This window comes from Herpailurus yagouaroundi, unplaced genomic scaffold (genome assembly GCF_014898765.1).
Source record: "Herpailurus yagouaroundi ecotype Mexico unplaced genomic scaffold, PumYag 222, whole genome shotgun sequence".
In the NCBI taxonomy this organism is placed as follows: domain Eukaryota; kingdom Metazoa; phylum Chordata; class Mammalia; order Carnivora; family Felidae; genus Herpailurus; species Herpailurus yagouaroundi.
In genome coordinates, this window is record NW_024412453.1 from 5294092 (window position 1) to 5312282 (window position 18191).

The window sequence follows — 18191 nt, forward strand, 5'->3', positions numbered from 1 at the left end:
ATATATATATATATATATATATATATATATATATATATATATATATACATACACACACACACACACACACACACACCCCACATCTTCTTTATCCATCCATCAGTTGATGGGTATTTGGGTTCTCTCCATAGCTTGGCTACTGTTTTTAATGCTGCTATAAACATCAGTGTGTGTGTACCTCTTCAAATCTGTATTTTTTAAATCTTTGGGTAAATACCTAGTAGTGCAATTGCTGGATCATAGGGTAGTCCTATTTTTAACTTTTTTGAGGAACTATATTGTTCTCCAGAGTGGCTACACCAGTTTGCGTTCCCACCAACAGTGTTAACAGGATTCCCCTTTCTCTGCATCCTCGCCAACACCTGTAGTTTCTTGTGTTCTTTTTTAAAAAAAAAATTTTAATGTTTATTTATTTTTGAGAGAGAGACAGAGTGTGAGTGGGTAAGGGGCAGAGAGAGGGAGACACAGAATCCAAAGCAGGCTGAGCTGTCAGCACAGAGCCTGATGCAGGGCTCGAACTCACGAACCGTGAGACCATGACCTGAACTGAAGTCGGACACTTAACCGACTGAGCCACCCGGGTGCCCCTCTTGTGTTCTTAATTTTAGCTATTCTGACAGGTGTGAGGTGGTATCTCATTGTGGTTTTGATTTGCATTTCCCTGATGATGAGCGATGTTGAGCATCTTTTCATGTGTCTGTTAGCCATCTGGTTGTCTTCTTTGGAAAAGTCTCTATTTACATCTTCTGTCCATTTCTTAACTGGATTATTTGTGTTTGGGGTGTTGAGTTTGATAAGTTCTTTATAGATTTTGGATACTAACCCTTTATCAGATAACATCATTTGCAAATATCTTCTCCCATTCTGTCAGTTGCCTTTTAGTTTTGCTGATTGTTTCCTTCGCTGTGCAGAAGCTTTTTATCTTGATGAAGTCCCAGTTGTTCATGTTTGCCTTTGTCTCTCTTGCTTCTGGTGATGTGTCTAATAAGAAGTTGCTCCGGCTGAGGTCAAAGAGGTTGCTGCCTGTGTTCTCCTCTGGGATTTTGATGCTTTCCTTTCTCACATTTAGGTCTTTCATCCACTTTGAATTTATTTTTGTAAATTGTATTTGGTGTAAGAAAGTGGTCCAGGTTCTTTCTTCTGCATGTTGCCATCCAGTATTTCCAACACCATTTGCTGAAGAGACTGTCTTTATTCCATTGGATATTCTTTCCTGCTTTGTCAAAGATAGTTGGCCATACATTTGTGGGTCCATTTCTGGGTTCTCTATTCTGGGTTCCATTGATCTGAGTGTCTGTTTTTGTGCCAGTACCATACTGTCTTGATGATCACAGCTTTGTAATACAGCTTGAAGTCTGGAATCATGAGGTCTCCAGCTTGGTTTTATTTTTCAGGATTGTTTTGGGGTCCTTTGTGGTTCCACACAAATTTTAGGATTGTTTCTTCTGGTTCTATGAAAAATGCTGGTGGTATTTTGATGGGGATTGCATTAAATGCATAGATTACTCTGGGTAGTGTAGACATTTTAACAATGGTTGTTCTTCCTATTGTGAGCATGGAATGCATTTCCATTTCTTTGTGCGCTCTTCAACTTCTTTCATAAGTGTTCTATAGTTTTCAGAGTACAGATCTTTTACCTCCTTGGTTAGGTTTATTCATAGATATCTCATTGTTTTAGGTTCCTCCAGCATTTTCAGCAATTTCTGGTCCCCAGTGAAGTTCTCTCAGATCCTTTGGCAATTGCCACAGCCTAATTGAATATTCCATTTCAGATGTCCTTTCTTGGTCTGCTTTGGGCTATGACTGAATTCTTCTCTCTAGGTCTCTATTTAAATAAACACCAGCACCGCAACAGGTTTAATTTTTTTTAAGCCTTTATTTAAATTCCAGTTAGTTAATATACAGTGTAATATTAGTTTCAGGTTTACGAAATAGTGATTCAACACTTCCATACAACACTCTGGGGGTCATCACCACAAATGCCCTCTTTAATCCCCATCACCTGTTTCACCCATCTCCCACCTGCCTCCCCTCTGGTAACCATCATTTCGTTCTCTAAAGTTAAGAGTCTGTTTCTTGGTTTGCCTCTCTCTCTCTCTCTCTCTCTTTCAAGCAGGCTTCACTCCTGGCACGGAGCCCGACATGGGACTCGAACTCACAAGCCTGAGATCAAGACCTGAGGTGAGAATGAGACAGATGCTCAACCAACTGAGCCACCCAGGTGCCCCTTGCTCTCTTTTTTCCCCCTTTGCTCCTTTGTTTTGCTCTTAGATTCCACATATGAGTGAAATCATGTGGTATTTGTCTTTCTCTGGCTGACTTATTTTGCTTAGCATGATACTCTCTAGCTCCATCCGTGTTGTTGCCAATGGCAAGATTTCATTCTTTTTTATGGCTGAGTAATATTCCATTGTATACATACCACATGTTCTTTATACATTCATCTATCCATGGACACTTGGGCTGCTTCCATATAATTTGGCTTTAATTCAGCAACCAGTGCATACTTACTAGAGAAAAAAATTAAAAAGCACAGATATGTGAGGTAAAACTTATAAAATTACCCATAAGCTTATTGTGCATAAAAACCTCTTCATAATTTGCTCTATTTGGTGTCCTTCCAGGCTCTTTTTTAAATTATTTGATATTTTGTGAAAAAAAAATGGGATTATACTGCATCTTTTGTTTTATTGTTTATTTTGTTAATTTAATTATCATAATATTTTTCAATAGGCTTAAATATATGTTGATTATATTTTTTAATAGCTTCATAGTATTTCATGATTATGCCATGATTTACTTAACTTATTCGTCATTAAGAGAGAGAACTCTTTTTGTTTCTGAGTTGTTGAAAAGTCTGTGATGTTTATGTGGCTGCAGAATAAATCAAACCATGACTAAGGTTTCAGAATTTCATGAATTATTATGTTTTTTAATTTATTCCATTTTGGTAAAAGGCGAAAGATTTATACGATTTGAAGAGAAACCAGAGCATTAATTTATTCCATTTTGGATAGTTACATTTTTTTGTCCTTTCTCGCTGGAGGATATTTTGTTGTGACATCCCTCTGTGATATTGGGGAAGGAGTGTGGAATATTCTTAGGCCCTCCCTATGCATTTGTGCTTCTGTCAGCCTTCTCTGAAAGGGTTGGCCTGGAAAGAAAAGCAGATGAGCTTATGCACACGTATATTTCCTCACCCTCACTCACCTCATGTGACCGCCTTATGGAGAGGAAAACAAGTCAGCTTCTTCAACCAAATCACAGTGCTTTGTCCATGGGTCATTTTCTGTAACACACAGAAGAATTTATAAGGGTTCCCAGTTTTCTTCATTCACGTGACAAAATTTTATTGAGTACCTACTATGTGCTAAACAGTATGCTTGATCATCGGAACATACACAGTCTTAGGGCATCTCGGTAGTGAAGTCTTTATATATCATTTTGTCCTCCTGGTGGTCAGGTCAATTTCATCTTACTCTAAGGCTGGGGCTTTGGAGCAAACGGACCCTTGCACACCCATGCCACCTTCATGACATTGGGCACCTAGTTTACGTTCTTTGTGCCTGCTTTCATATTATATTAATACAATTCAATGGAATCATCTGTGTAAAATATACAATGTAGAGTAAATGGTTGAATATGAGATGACCATTATTATTAGCATCATATTCTACAGAAAAGCTTACAATCAAGTAGAAGAAGATGTATTGCCTGGTCATTTATTTATCCTTAGCAGCTGATGAAGAAAGAACCAATTAGTCTAAACATTGAGCAAGATGAAAGGAGCAGGCCACTGGCTGCCTCTCTGGGGTTAATTTAGCCATCACTTCTGCATGGAGCTGGTACATTTAGAGTGTGAAAGGAACCTGCTGCTTGTTGATAATTAGTCTGGTTTCAATGAGTATCATCAGGTGTTAATAACAGCTCAAATGCACTGTATCTTTTCACAACTTTTAGAAGATGTTTAGGTTGTTTGCTGGGTTCTCACTTCTCGGGCTTCTGTGTGGATGTTGGGGGTTGATCTAGGGAGGGCCAGATAGGATGCTTCTACCTCCATGGATCCTAGCCATCTCCATGATGGCAACAATATGGCCCTGCCCAGAATGGGTAATATCGTGGATATTACATGAATTGGGTCAGATGCTGGCCTTTCCTGATGGAAAGTGGCATTTCTTTGCCAGTGCGGGACATTTCTTCTTGTCCCAAATAATCCTGACAATACAATAGTTTAAAAGAAAAAAAAAACCCAACTGGAAGGAATGTAAATTTTTACCAATAGAGTACTACCTAAATGCATATTAGGATATCATACAACAGAACACAATGTAGCCATTAAAAAGAATAAGGTGTACCTGTATAGGTGTCCAAGAGGTACAAATTGGGAGAAAAGCTGCAGAACAGTAACTAGGGTCTGATTTGATATAAGAGAAGGTGGGGGGGATAAACAAAGAGAGGAAAACTGACAGAGAAAGAAAAAAAGGAAGAGAAAAAGAAAAGGAAAGAAGAAAAGTATTTCTTTATAAAACCAGGCTTTCCTTTGCCCATCATAGACTACTCCAGAATTTGAGGACTGAGGTAGATTTTTACTGCAGGTAAAAGGGGTGTGTGTGTATAGGGGTTTTACACAGTACCACATTGAAATACTACTCCAAATTTTCTCCATACTTTATTTGGAGAGTGAGTGCCCACAACAGGATTAATTCTATTCTGTGGATTGACACACCCTATCCTCACTGATCTATCCCAAGGCCTTTTATTTATTTATAATAGCATAGACACATATCCTTGTTGTGATTGGAGCAGTTCTCCTGAGATGTAATTTATGATCATTAAAATGCACCCATTTCAAGTGTATAGTTCATTGAGATTCAACAATCAGGATATAGAACATTTCTGTCACCCCAAAGATTCTCTTGCTTCTCTTCCCAGTTAATCATTAATTCCCAGCCCTGGTCCCAGGCAAATGCTGATCTACTTCTATTACAATATATTTTCTTTGCTAGAGTTTCCTATAAATGCAGTCATACAGGATGTACTTCTGTGGTAGGATTCTTCTCAGAATAACAAACTGAGGGTTGATGGGGGGTGGGAGGGAGGGGAGGGTGGGTGATAGGTATCGAGGAGGGCACCTTTTGGGATGAGCACTGGGTGTTGTATGGAAACCAATTTGACAATAAATTTCATATGTTGAAAAAAAAAAAAGGATTCTTCTCAGAATAATGGTTTGGCCGTTCATGTGTGTTGCGTGTATTAGTAGTTCTTTTCTGTTTTAAAATTTGGACTGAGTAGTATTCTGTTTTATATAAACAGCATGTTATAATATACCATATACATTATAATATTAGTATGTTTATCCATCCACATATTGAGAAAAGATTTTATTTGGGGAAAGGTTTATGTCACCAAAAAGGTTGAAAACCACTTTTCCACCTTAATTGCATATTCTTGGGAACGATGGAGAACTCAATCTACACCATGATTTCCAGTGAGAAAGCAGGTCTCATGTTGGGAGATTAGGTGATAGGATGACTGAAGGTTTCTGTGGCCTTATTGAATACACATGTGGCAGGCATCCCAGGCAGTGGCCCCCAGTTATCCTCACCTCCTGGTACTCATGTTTTTGTATAATATCCTCTCTTTTGGGGTGGGCTAGACTTCTAATGAATTGAATATGGCAGAAGTAATGGGCTATCACTTCTGCGATTGGGTTATAAAAAAAAAAAAAAACTACTTCTGTCTTAGGTGCTAGTTCTAGGATGGCTTTCTAGGGAAGCCAGCTATCATATCATGAATCAGTCCTGTGGCAAGGTCCATGTGGTAAGGGGTCAAGGCCTGCCAATAACCACAGAAATAAGCTTGGGAAGGAGATTGCCCCCAGTTGAATCCTCAAATGAGACTGCGATGTTTGATGGCTTAATTGCAATCTCAGGAGAAATCTTGAGCCAGAGGCACCCAGATAAGCTAAACTGAGCAATATAAACTGTGAGATAATTACTAAGTTACTAAGTTTGGGGGTCATTTGTTACACAGCGGAGATAACTAATACTGACAAAATTAAGTTATTGTTAATTATTCCTATTGCTGCCATAGACTTCACCCTTCCTGGTTTCAATCCCAGGTTTAGCACAGCCCTGGAGATACGTTATGGTAATAATCACCAAGCAGTAGACATGGAGTCAGGTACTTGTCAGGCACTTACTTACTTTAGGGGAGAAAGGACTATAAGGTAACTAGAGCTAGTACAGAAAGGAGCTGGGTTTGAATCCAGGCAGTGACTCTAGTGTCCCTCACTGTGACCATGACACATCCTGCTGCCTTGGACACCAGCATCTCCCAGCCATCCACAAATGATCCTGGCCCCAACCTTCTCCTTATTCCACTCTTGCCCCTTCTTCCCTGGATTCTCCCCGACCAACCCTGTCCCAGCTCCCACCTCAACCACTGCCGGGTCAGCCATCCTCCAGCTGCTTTTCCCGATCAAGGATGTCAGGGTGGACTAGGTATGTTGGGATCTTAGGAACATTTCATCTTCCCCCTCCAGAGAACTGTCTGCCTTCCTTACTCCTTCTTCATCTCAGCGACTGTTCTTTTTTAGTCAGATGGAAACAGGAAGGTTTTCTTTCTAGGCTCCTTTCCCATATCAGGAATTAAAACAGTGTCTAAATGCAGTGAATATTAATGTATATTTGAAGGATAAAATGAAGCAGCGAAGGACTGAATTGCCCACTTGCTTGGGGAGACACCTTGGGACTGGAAATGAGCTTGCTTTTTGGCCTCAGACTTGCCTTTGAATTGTAGCTCTGCTGGTCCTTGGCTGTGAGATCCTGGCCCTGTGACTTCTCTGTGCCTCTGTTTTCTCTTCCCTAAAATGGGAGCATCAATTTTTTTATGGCTAAAGATGAAGTGATACTGTCCATAAAATAGCACAGTGCCTGGTACAATATAATTAGTCCATTTATTACCACTGTTGTTGTTGCCTAATTCTTATTTGTGCATTTTCAGATGTCTTTTCTCAAAGTTGAGAGTTCTTCAATGAAAAAGACTGTCTCCAGCAGCATTTTCCTCCCCTGGGTCCCATCCTCTTTCACTCCATCACAGTATAAAAGGGCAGGATGGTGCAGAGGTCCAAGAGTACGGCCTGTGCAGTCAGAGAGACTGGTATCGAACCGTGGCTCTTCCACTTCTTAAACAAATGACCTTGGGCAAATTATGAGCGTCACCAGGCCTGTGGATAAAACGGCAAGAATAGTAGCTCCAGCATGGTGGCATTGTGGCGGAGGTTGGTGGAGATAATTAATGCACGTAAGATACTCATTGTGGTGCCGGCACACAGTGATAACCCAGCAAATGCAAGTTCTTATTATCATTATTGTAGGAGTTGGTGGAGGATGCTGAGGCCTGAGGCCGCCCCTCCTCCAGCTTCTAAAACCTAAGTATTTTACTCTAAAACATTCTGCAGGCACCTGCAGGGATTTCCACTGTGCTTTGGACAGCGGTGGCCCATTTGGATCAGTAGAAGGCTCTTTTCCTCTTGTCTGTCTTGCCTGGGGGGGGGGGGGTGGTTCTCTTTGTGTGTTAGACTTCTATTCATGGATCATCTGCCAGAGACTTGGACCAAGATTTCTTACTCTGCTTTTCAGATTTTCTTCCCCTAATGGTCCTGTTCTGTGCTGTCACCCTGGTGCCCTCCCCTCCTCTCCAGCCCTCAGCAGCTGGCAGGAAATGTTTATAGAAGAAGCTTTTCTTTCTCTTTTTAATAGCCTCCTAGGCTGCAACCTCCCAAATGAGAACCTTGTTAACCAGAAGGACTCTAGGCTACTGATTTATATTCCAGTCATCAAGAGAGGAAAGAGAATTAGAGAGGGAGAAAGAAAATGCTAACGTATCCATGGACTAGTTCCAACACCCTTTCTGATGAGGAGTGTGTATATCTATTTATGTTCTGGGTGCTAAGGGATTCCTTCTAGATTTTAGTATTTGACCTGTTATCCTTGGGTCACGTGGATTCTTTGTTCCTCTTGTGGGTGTGCTGAAAACAAGAGTAACAAATTTATTCTCCTGCCATTTAAACAAAAGATTTGTTACTTTCAAATAATAAAGGTACTTGTTTCAACAGAAATGTTAGGATCTAAGCAAAGATGGTGTCCAAGCTCATGGTGGCCTCAGAGGACAGGTAAGGGCTTACCTCCTATCACTCTCCGCAGATACTCACGGGCCAATATCTCTCCATGGGTAGTTATGAGAGAGTCATAAAACTTACAGGTGATAGTCTTTCGTGGCCAGAATTCTAGCTCAGTGGTTCAAGGAAGGCTTCCAGGAGGAGGAAGTGCATTTAGAACTTGGCTTTGAAAGTTGGTGTCATAGAGAATGCATGCTGTTCCCCAATATCCATTCCCCTCTACTTCCATAACAGAATACTTAATTTTTAGCTGGCTCATCCCCCTCACCCCCAAGAAAGACAATACTTCTTTGGAATCTTGCTTGCAACACTCGCCACGATTATTTCCCTTCCTGTACACACATCTTTTGCAGGGTGACTTGGTAGCACCTCCTGTTTAGCGATGGAGTCTTTCCCCATTCTTGAATCCAAGCCAGACTTGTGATTTGTTTTGTTCAGTACAATGCAATGGAAGTGGCATTGTGCTAATCCCAAACCTAGGCCTCCAGAGGCCTTGCATACCTCCACTCACCCTTGTGGAATCCTGCCCGACCACCATGTGACCAAGCCAGAGTTAGCCTTCTGGACGATAGGAGCCTGTTTGGAGCAGGGACAAACTTTCCTAGCTGAGGTCATCCTAGACCAGCCAACCAGACAGCTAACTACAGGCACATGAGTATTCACCCAAGGCCACAAAAACCACCTAGCTGACCTGAGCCCAAATTACCAACACATAGAATCATGTGGTGGGTAAATGCTTATTGTTTTAAGCTACTGTGTTAGGACGTGGTGGTAGTGATGTATCAAAGTAGTTAATACAATTTCCCATGCAGCTAGGTGTGTCTGCATAACCAGGTTTTGTTGGGTGACATGTAAGTGACTGTGTTGTGTATGATTCCTGGGCTGGGGGAGCAGATTTCTTTATAGGGAGGAAGCATGCTTTTCTTCCATATTTCTTGTTCCCTAATGACGAGAATGAGAATGTAATAGCTGGAGCTCCAGCAGCCATTCTGGGTCAGGAAGGGAGTTTAGGAATGGAAGGAACCCAGTGCAGAACAATAACTTAGGAGGATCCTGTTCCTCTGAAGCCATAGATTGGCTTTCTAATCCTATTCTGACTACTTCTAAGTTTATTAAGCAAAAGGGATAAACTTTTGCCTTTTTTAGGCCACTGGTGTTTTGAGTTTTACGGTGAAATCATGGCTGAACCTAATCCCAAATAATACCAATGGTCGGGATTTAGATAAGCAGGAATGATAGGAAAGAGTACTCATACCAGAGGGAATTTGTAGAGGGAATATCTTGGATAATGTTTCAGAAAAAGAAAAAGTGTGGGTGGCGAAAAGACTGCATGGTATTTCTTAAGGGAATCACTGGGTGATAGGGCTGGGAACAGTTTGGGGCCAACTTTTGCAAGGCCTTGAAGGGTAGGCTAAGAAATTTGGAGAATGTGGCACAACAGATGTCTGAAGACTTATAAAAATCAGAGTAAGGAATTCACTGATTCATTTCCTCCGGGGAGTTAATGTTCCAGTGAGAGAGACAAGATAACAAAATAATAGGATGATTACAGATTGTGATTAATGGTATGTGTGATATGATGCTGACTAACTGTTGGATGCAGGCAAGTACTTTAGAGAGGTTGGTCAGAGAAAGATTTTTTTTTTTTTAATTTTTAGAATCCTGTGCCAGGCATTGTGCAGAAGTCTAGGGACACAGGGAGTGATAACACACAGTTTCTGTTGTGAAGGATCTGTCTGTGGCTGTGAAGAGATCACAGTCTTGTGTGGTGGTAGGGTTAATCGGGAACAATTTCCTAGAGGAGGTGGGAGAGCGCCACAGCAAGTAATTTAGTCTTCCCACCTGTATCAGTCAGATGTGGCTGTGATAAAACTGTGTAACATACACCCCCCCCCCCCAATCTTTGCTTACCATGAAAATGATTTTTCTCACAGGTCTGCATGTAGGCTGTGATTCTGTGGGGCTCTGCTGGATCAGCTTGCTTGATTCCAGGCCCAGGTCTGTTGTATGTATCTCCTCATCCTGGGACCATTGACTACGCAAGATTTGATCTTCTCACGGTCGATGGCAGAAGTTCAAGAGATCAAGCAGAGTCACAGAGGCACATTTAAAGCCTCTGCTTCTATTGCATCTACTCACACTACTGGCCATACATAGCAAGTCACATGACCAAGACTGACAACCACGGGTCAGAAAGAACACTCTACCCACAGTGAGAAAATGTCAAAGGTACAAGGATGTTTAATTCTGTAATGCAGGGAGTGAAAGGTTGGAAACAGTAAGCCAGTCTTTCATAGTATTCAAGGAAGTGAGGTACTTCTCCATTTTTTCAGAAATCTCATGTATGTCTGAGTATTTGGTAATTTTTTTCAAGAAATCTTTTCTATTTCCTGTTAGATTTATTGCAAAGCACCATTATCCTTTTTGTCTAAATTTAAAAATAATTTTTTTAAAGTTTATTTATATTTGAGAGAGAGAAAGAGAGACAGACAGACAGACCTTGAGCAGGGGAGGGCAGAGAGACAGAGACAGAATCCGAAGCAGGCTCCAGGCTCCGAGCTGCAAGCTGTCAGCACAGAACCCAATGCGGGCCTTGAACCCACGAGCAATGAGATCATGACCTGAGCCAAAGTCAGATGCTTAACCAACTGAATGCCCCTCGTCTAAATTTTTACTTAAAAAATTACATATGCATATATGGTAAAAACTTCAAAAAGGAGTACTGAAAGATATAACAGTGAACATAAGGGTGGCCCTTCCCAAGAGGCAAATCCTGGGTTTCTTTTCAGAGATATTCTGTGTGTGCACAAACAAATATTTTGGTTTTTTTAGTGTTAAGTTTTTATTTTAATTCTGGTTGAGTTAACATACAGAACCAAATATTTTCTTACATTAAAAAAAATACAAAATGCGGGCGCCTGGGTGGCTCAGTTGGTTAAATGTCCAACTTCGGCCCAAGTCATGATATCACCGTTCATGGGTTTGAGCCCCGCGTCGGGCTCTGTGCTGACAGCTCAGAGCCTGGAGCCTGCTTCCGATTCTGTGTCTGCCTGTCTCTCTCCATCTCTCAAAAATGAATAAACGTTAAAAAAAAATGTTTTTAATACCAAATGGCATTCCACTACACTTGTTCCTCTGTATCTCCCTTCTTCTCTTCTGTTTAACAATGTATCTTAGAGGTGGTGCCATTTCAGTTCAGCGAGGCCCATTTCATTGTGTTTAATGGCTACATTGTTTTCCGCTGTGAGGCTGTGCTGTAATTTATTTAATCAGAGCCATATTGAAAGACATTTGGATTATGTCCAATCTTTTGCTACCATAACCAAGGCTGCATTAAGTACCCTGGAACATCTATCTTTATGCACATGTGTGAGTATATCAGTAGGTTAAATCTCTAAGCAGAAATTGCTAGATCAAGGGATATGCAACTTAACATTTGATGGATATTGACTCTCTGTTTCTAAAAAGAAAGAATGATTTCTTCCAGCATGTCTACAGATCTCTGTCTGTCCCCCCTATCTTCCTCTGATTCTTGTCCCATGGTATTGTTCAGGGCTGAACCAATGGAATAAAGTAGTTCAAAACTTATTCCTCTAGGATCTCTGGGGAGAGTTTGAGTAGTATCCTTTGAATCTTGACCAAAAAAAAAAAAAAATTGAAGATGGGGAAGAACCTGGTACTGCTGTTGTTACCCAGATCATCCATTTATTTATTTATTAAAAAATTTTTTTTAATGTTTTATTTTTGAGACAGAGAAAGACAGAGCGGGAGCAGGGGAAGGGCAGAGAGAGAGGGACACGCGGAAACCAAAGCAGGCTCCAGGCTCTGAGCTGTCAGCACAGAGCCCTATGCGGGGCTCGAACTCACAAACCGTGAGATCTTGACCTGAGCCAAAGTTGACGCTTAACCGACTGAGCCACCCAGATGCCCCATTTACTTTTTATTTTTTATTGTTTTAATGTCCAGATCATCCTTTTTTTTTTTTTTGTAATTTTTTTTTCAACGTTTATTTATTTTTGGGACAGAGAGAGACAGAGCATGAACAGGGGAGGGGCAGAGAGAGAGGGAGACACAGAATCGGAAACAGGCTCCAGGCTCTGAGCCATCAGCCCAGAGCCCGAACCGGGGCTCGAACTCACGGACCGCGAGATCGTGACCTGGCTGAAGTCGGACGCTTAACCGACCGCGCCACCCAGGCGCCCCCAGATCATCCTTTTAATGAGAGCACTGGAGGAGCATCGAATGTTGTTCTCACCAACATGTTTACCCAGGAACTCCAGACTGCAAGTGGAATGATTTATATTCCTGGGAGATCCCAGTAAAAAATGTGCACAATACCCTTTAATTTGATCTGCTTTCCCTGTTGCACCTAAATATTTAGGGCAAATAGAAAATAGTTCTGATTTACAGTCTCTATAAAAATTTTAAACAACCTAATAGGACATTTGATCATGAAATTGCCTGAAATAATGTTGGTGGTAGTCAGCCATATTTCTTTGAAATGGCCTGTAACTTCTGTGCAAACCCCCAAACATGGATTTTTTTCCCTTGCTAATAACAGCCTTATTAATAAAAGAATGATTTTCTTTACAGATCTTCACCAGCTGGGTTCCGATGCCTTTGTTCAATAAAGGTAGAGATAATAACTGTCTCTAAAAAGAAAATGTGCCGAGGTTCCCAGGAGAAGTGGTGGAAACAAATCTTTTATTAAATCATATTAAATTGTGTTTCTTGTTTACTTTTCTCGTTTTGTAAGTCACAGTCATATCTGCTAGTTTTGGTAAACCTTGCCTCACAGTCGTAAAAAAAAAACAAAAAAACCAAAACCAGCAATTTGGAGGCTTGATGTTCTTAAAGCTAAATGCTGTGTGATCAATCGGGGTGATAAATTTCACACAATTAACTGCCGTGATGACATTTCTGAGTCTGTTCGTCTATTTTCCCCTGCTGACATCTTAGGAGATTGGTTAACTTCTGCCTATATTTGCAGATGTTCTATGGATGCCTAGAAAAAACAGCAGGAAAATGTAGTCAATATTTGGAGTTTTTACCTGTTCACAAATTTGTGACCCTTAGAGTAATAACATCTCTATTTTCCTTTGAGGGCAGGTGGCTCACATAGGCTAGCTCTATTCCTACTGCAAGGAGAGGCGTATGACCCAGACCTGGCCAATCAAAACATCCTTGCTCAAGGTGGACCAATCAGAGCCAGTGAGAATCCTGGGACTTGTACTACGACTACTGGAAATGAGAACTGTCTTGATTGGAATTCGTTAAAGAACGAGATATAAACCTGCTTATGGTTATCTTCCCTCTCCATGGGAAGAGTACTCTCGAAGGAAGACAGGACAGAGAAAGACAGCCAAGAAGTGGAGGAAGACAGATTCCTGATGAGATCACTTGAATTCTTGAGTTTAATTATGCCTGAAGTTTTACTCATCAATTAGGCAAGCTAATCAATTTTAATTTTTTGCTTAAGTCCGTTTTGTTGGCTACTTGCCTCCAAAAGAGTCTTAAACACTTGTGTTTTATAACTTTCAGTAAAGTCTCATGTGTAGGACAGCATGTGCAACAGCAGCATTACCCATGTCTACAATAATAGATCAGCCCTATTTTCTCTCGTGTTCTCAGTGGTCACCGTTGTATAATGGACTGTCTTCAGGTAGGTGCACCTGCTCCAGGCCACAGCTCATCAGAGGGCCTTGGCCTAGCATATCTCCTGTCTTTCCAAGAATTGTCATTGCTAGAATTACTCATGGTTGTCCCATATTCATACTCTGTGGATATGGGATTTGTGCTATGCCCTGTCCTCCCCCTGCTCTACCCCAGGGGCTCAGTAGTTCCTTGTGAATGCAGTTGTGCTTATCTGTGCCCTAGAGAATTCAGAATGAGATTTCCTGGCAGCTGGCCACTGGTATCTTCTCCCAGCCTTGCATCTCTAAGATCTTGGGTCCATTTCTAGTTCTTTCTTTGTCTTGCTCAAATTAAGCAATCACCGGGGCGCCTGGGTGGCTCAGTCGGTTAAGCGTCCGACTTCAGCTCAGGTCACGATCTCTCAGTCCGTGGGTTCGAGCCTCGCGTTGGGCTCTGGGCTGATGGCTCGGAGCCTGGAGCCTGCTTCCGATTCTGTGTGTCTCCCTCTCTCTCTGCCCCTCCCCCGTTCATGCTCTGTCTCCAAAATAAAAAAAATAAAAAAATAAATTAAGCAATCACCTTATTTGAATGGGAGAGTTGATGTAGACAGCAATACAGGCTAACGTTTGTAACGTGCTTTTTGCATATCAGACACCGTGCTTGGCACATTCATGTGTGCTCAGTCCATCTTGTGAGTTTCCCATAACACTTAATGTATTCGTCTATTTAATACTGTTTATGGTCTTGACACTATGTTTTACCAGAATAGCTAATTTAATCCTTATAGAATCAGGACAGAGGTATCATTATCTCCATTGATAAGATGAGGTTGGGAAAGTTTAAGTAGTTTCCCAGTGTCATGCAATGAGGAAGTGGTGGAAACAGGATTTCAACCCAGGACAGAATGACTCCAAATCCAGTTTTCTTACTTCCTACACTAGCACTTACTACGTTGTAGTTATTGGCTTGTGTCTCTCTCTCACCTGTGAACTCCCTGACCTCTCAACACTCATGTGTTATCTTTGGACCCCAGTACTCCCTCACTCTAGAGTCTTGCTTAGAGGAGTAGGTTCTCAAAAACTACAGACTGACTGAAGAAATCTTCAGAACAACTCTGGAAGGCGAGTATTTTTCTTTCCATTTTACACATGAGCAAATTTAGGCTTAGGATGGTTAAGGGACTTACCCAATGCCAGGAACTAGCATTCACAAAATATAATCCTATAATCCTGAAATGTCCTGCTTCAACTGAGAATTGAGGAAGATATTCTATAAGCTGAAGAGAGGGGTCTTTGGGATGTTCATTCATCCAATATAGATAGGTTAATGAAGGCTCCATTAGGGTGGATTACCATGCAGAAAGTGGTGCAGACGTTTTATGAAAGGGAGCTGCATGTATGTTACTGAACCTGCTCTTGAGTTCCTTATAACTTGTGAGCAGGCAGAACACTGCTTAATGGTGCTGGACAAAGCTCAAGTGAAAATGGCTCCAGTGGGGAAATCTCTTATGGAAACTGAAATGATTGTTTTAGGAATCCGAATTGTAATTTTTCACTTCTTAGTCTCTGGTCTCTTGAGTCCCGGTCTATATCATGGGCGTATTTCATAATGGAATTCTGGTGACTTTGCCCAGTGTAAGGGGCACTGCAGTGGCAGGCAGGCAAGCTCCATGTGTGGAGGGAGGCAGCAAGTTAGATATTTAGAGGCAGAGACTAGGACTTTGTTAGATGGAACCGACAGCTCTAAAGGGCACCTCAAGGAAACACATTTCTCAGGGCATCTAAGAACATGAGAGCTGAGCCCAGGGTCTGATGTAGCTCTCTCTGTTTGAAAGCACTGACATTCTGTTAAGCTAATGATGAGTTTTCTTCTCTTTTCTCCCAACACCAAGACTAGGCAAAAAAAAAAAAAAAAAAAAAAAAAAAAATGCAGGGGAAGAAAGAACAAGAAACAATTTCCAAAGTCTTCAGGGTCCGCAGGCTGGCTTTTGAACTAAGTCACACTGCTGTCATCCTCCAGGCTGCTTGTACTTTTGCAGTAGTCATTGGCAGATTAATGAGTTTCATGAAAGTTAAGAGAAAATAGCAGCTGGAAATAGCACTAAAAGTTTCAAGGACATTTTGGGGGAGGGGGCGAAATATGTCGTCACCCTCATGTACTCATGGAAGCATGTAGGTTATGTCATTAGCTAAAAATCCCAGCCATGAAGTCAAGAATGCATGTAATTTACCCACTCACTTACCCACCAGCCATCCATCCATCCACCCACCCATCCATCCATCTATCCACTGATCCATCCACCCACCAACCATCCATCCATCCATCCACCCACCCACCCACACATCCATCCATCCACCCACCAACCACCCATCCATCTAGCCATTCATCCATCTATCCATCCATCCATCCATCCACCCACCCACCCACCCACACACACACACATCCATCTACCCATTCATCCTCCACCCACCTAACCATCGATTTTACCCATCCATTTAACATTTAACAAACACAGACAATGTGCTAGGCATTATCTAAGGCTACCAGTATTTGGTTCTCGGGAACTTTCAAGACTGCATTTTTTTGCTATAATATAATTTCAGAAAGCAAATTTGCTGTTGGGAGCTTTCGTTACGGTGAAGCAAAATGGCATATTGAGTTTCTATAGATTTTGACTCTTATATAACTGTACACTTGGCACTGAAAATCTTATGCAACTTATTTGGGAAAAGATGGTCTACAGTACAAGTTGCTGCATCATGCAGAAAGACGGGCCGCAAGAAACAGTTTTTGTTTAGGGTTTGTTTTTCAGGAGAAGCTGTGAAATTGTTGAGCTGAAGTTGTTTTTCTTGGTCAGGTGTTACTAGTCCACTAAAAATAAGCCTGTATTAGTGGACATCTTAGAAACTAAGAAAGCTCAGCTGCAAGGGAATTAATAGACTCGTACTTTGTTACGCACTACCACATGGAACTTCACTGAAGTTCTCTGAACACGAGTGGTAGACAGTGATGCTAAGTGTGAGGAACTGGAGGCACACGGCCTGTTTCAGATCAATGACCTTCCACTGATTGGCTCCACGGCCTGGGAAAAGCTGCCTACCCTCTCTGTTTTTAAAACAAAAATAGGACCGACATCAATACTTACATTCATGGTGTTTTTTCTGAGCATTAAATGTGACAGTGCTCATTTTTGGTGAGCAAGGTAGGTACTTCAGGGACACAGAGTAGATATATTCAGATTTGCTGGTTAGAGCGAGTTCACCACGATTTTCTTTCCTTTCGTTATGTTCTCCTCCTTCTCCCATTCTTTCTTTCGCTCCTCCCACACCACAAGTGTTTCTTCTAGCATATGGAATGGAGACTTCTGTAGTTCTCCTTTCATATGTTAATTTACAATTATGTATATAATTGATAAAATATATAGAGTTGGCTTTGACTAATTTACATAAATGGTAAAACCCACTTATGGGTTTAAAGGTTACCTCAAACCTCACTTTTTCCCACTCAACACTGTATTTTTGACATCTCCTCATGTTGTATGTAAATCTAATTCAGTACATTCTGACTGTGGCCTGGGGGGTCAACATATGCATAGACTGTGATTTGCTTATCCATTCCCTTAGTGATGAAAGAACACTTTCAAAGTCTTTACTGTCACAAGGAAAACTATGGTGAACAGTCTCACGCATGCATCCTTGTGGTTTTGTGTAAGAGTTTCTCTGAGGCACATATCCACCCACGGGGATTGTTGGGTAGATGAACAGTTAATTGCCCTGAGTACTGAGAGATTGCTGCTTGGAATGGCTGCTTAGTTTACACTTCTCCCTAGCCCTTGATGTTCTCTGACTTTGTAATTTTTGCCAATACGATGGATGTAAAGTGGTATCATTGTTGGTTTAATTTGCTTTTCTCTGATTACTAATGAAGTTGAGTATCTCTTCATATACTTGTTAGCCATTAGTGTTTCCTCTTCTATTAATTTTCTTTTCATAGACTTTACCCTTTTTTCTATTGGGTTTCCTGATTTTTTCCTGCTGTGCTGTAGAGGTTTCTGTAGATTTCAACACCAGCCAAGTTTTAGACATTGTACACATCTCGTGGTCCACAGAAGTGTTCAGTGTGTATATTACGTCCTTTTCTGGGCAGAAATCGCAATGTTAATGCAGTTGAACACTTCACGTTTTCCCCTTATAGCTGGCTCTTTTTAGATCTTGCTTTAAAATCTGTACAGTTGTAAAGTCACAAAGATATTTCCTCCATTTTCTTCTTTTTTTATATGAAATTTATTGTCAAATTGGTTTCCATACCACACCCAGTGCTCATCCCAAAAAATGCCCTCTTCTTTTTTTTTTTTTTCAACGTTTATTTATTTTTG

General features: G+C 41.2%; 1 long non-coding RNA gene across 3 annotated transcripts in view; it reads left to right on the forward strand.

Annotated features, from left to right (window-relative positions):
• LOC121019464 (uncharacterized) overlaps window positions 1-18191 on the forward strand; it is a 245863-nt gene that overhangs the window by 89559 nt on the left and 138113 nt on the right. For all 3 annotated transcript variants that reach the window (XR_005785593.1, XR_005785594.1, XR_005785595.1), the window contains exon 2: window positions 10117-10411. This is a non-coding gene — a long non-coding RNA (uncharacterized LOC121019464). The remainder of the gene's footprint in view (window positions 1-10116; window positions 10412-18191) is intronic.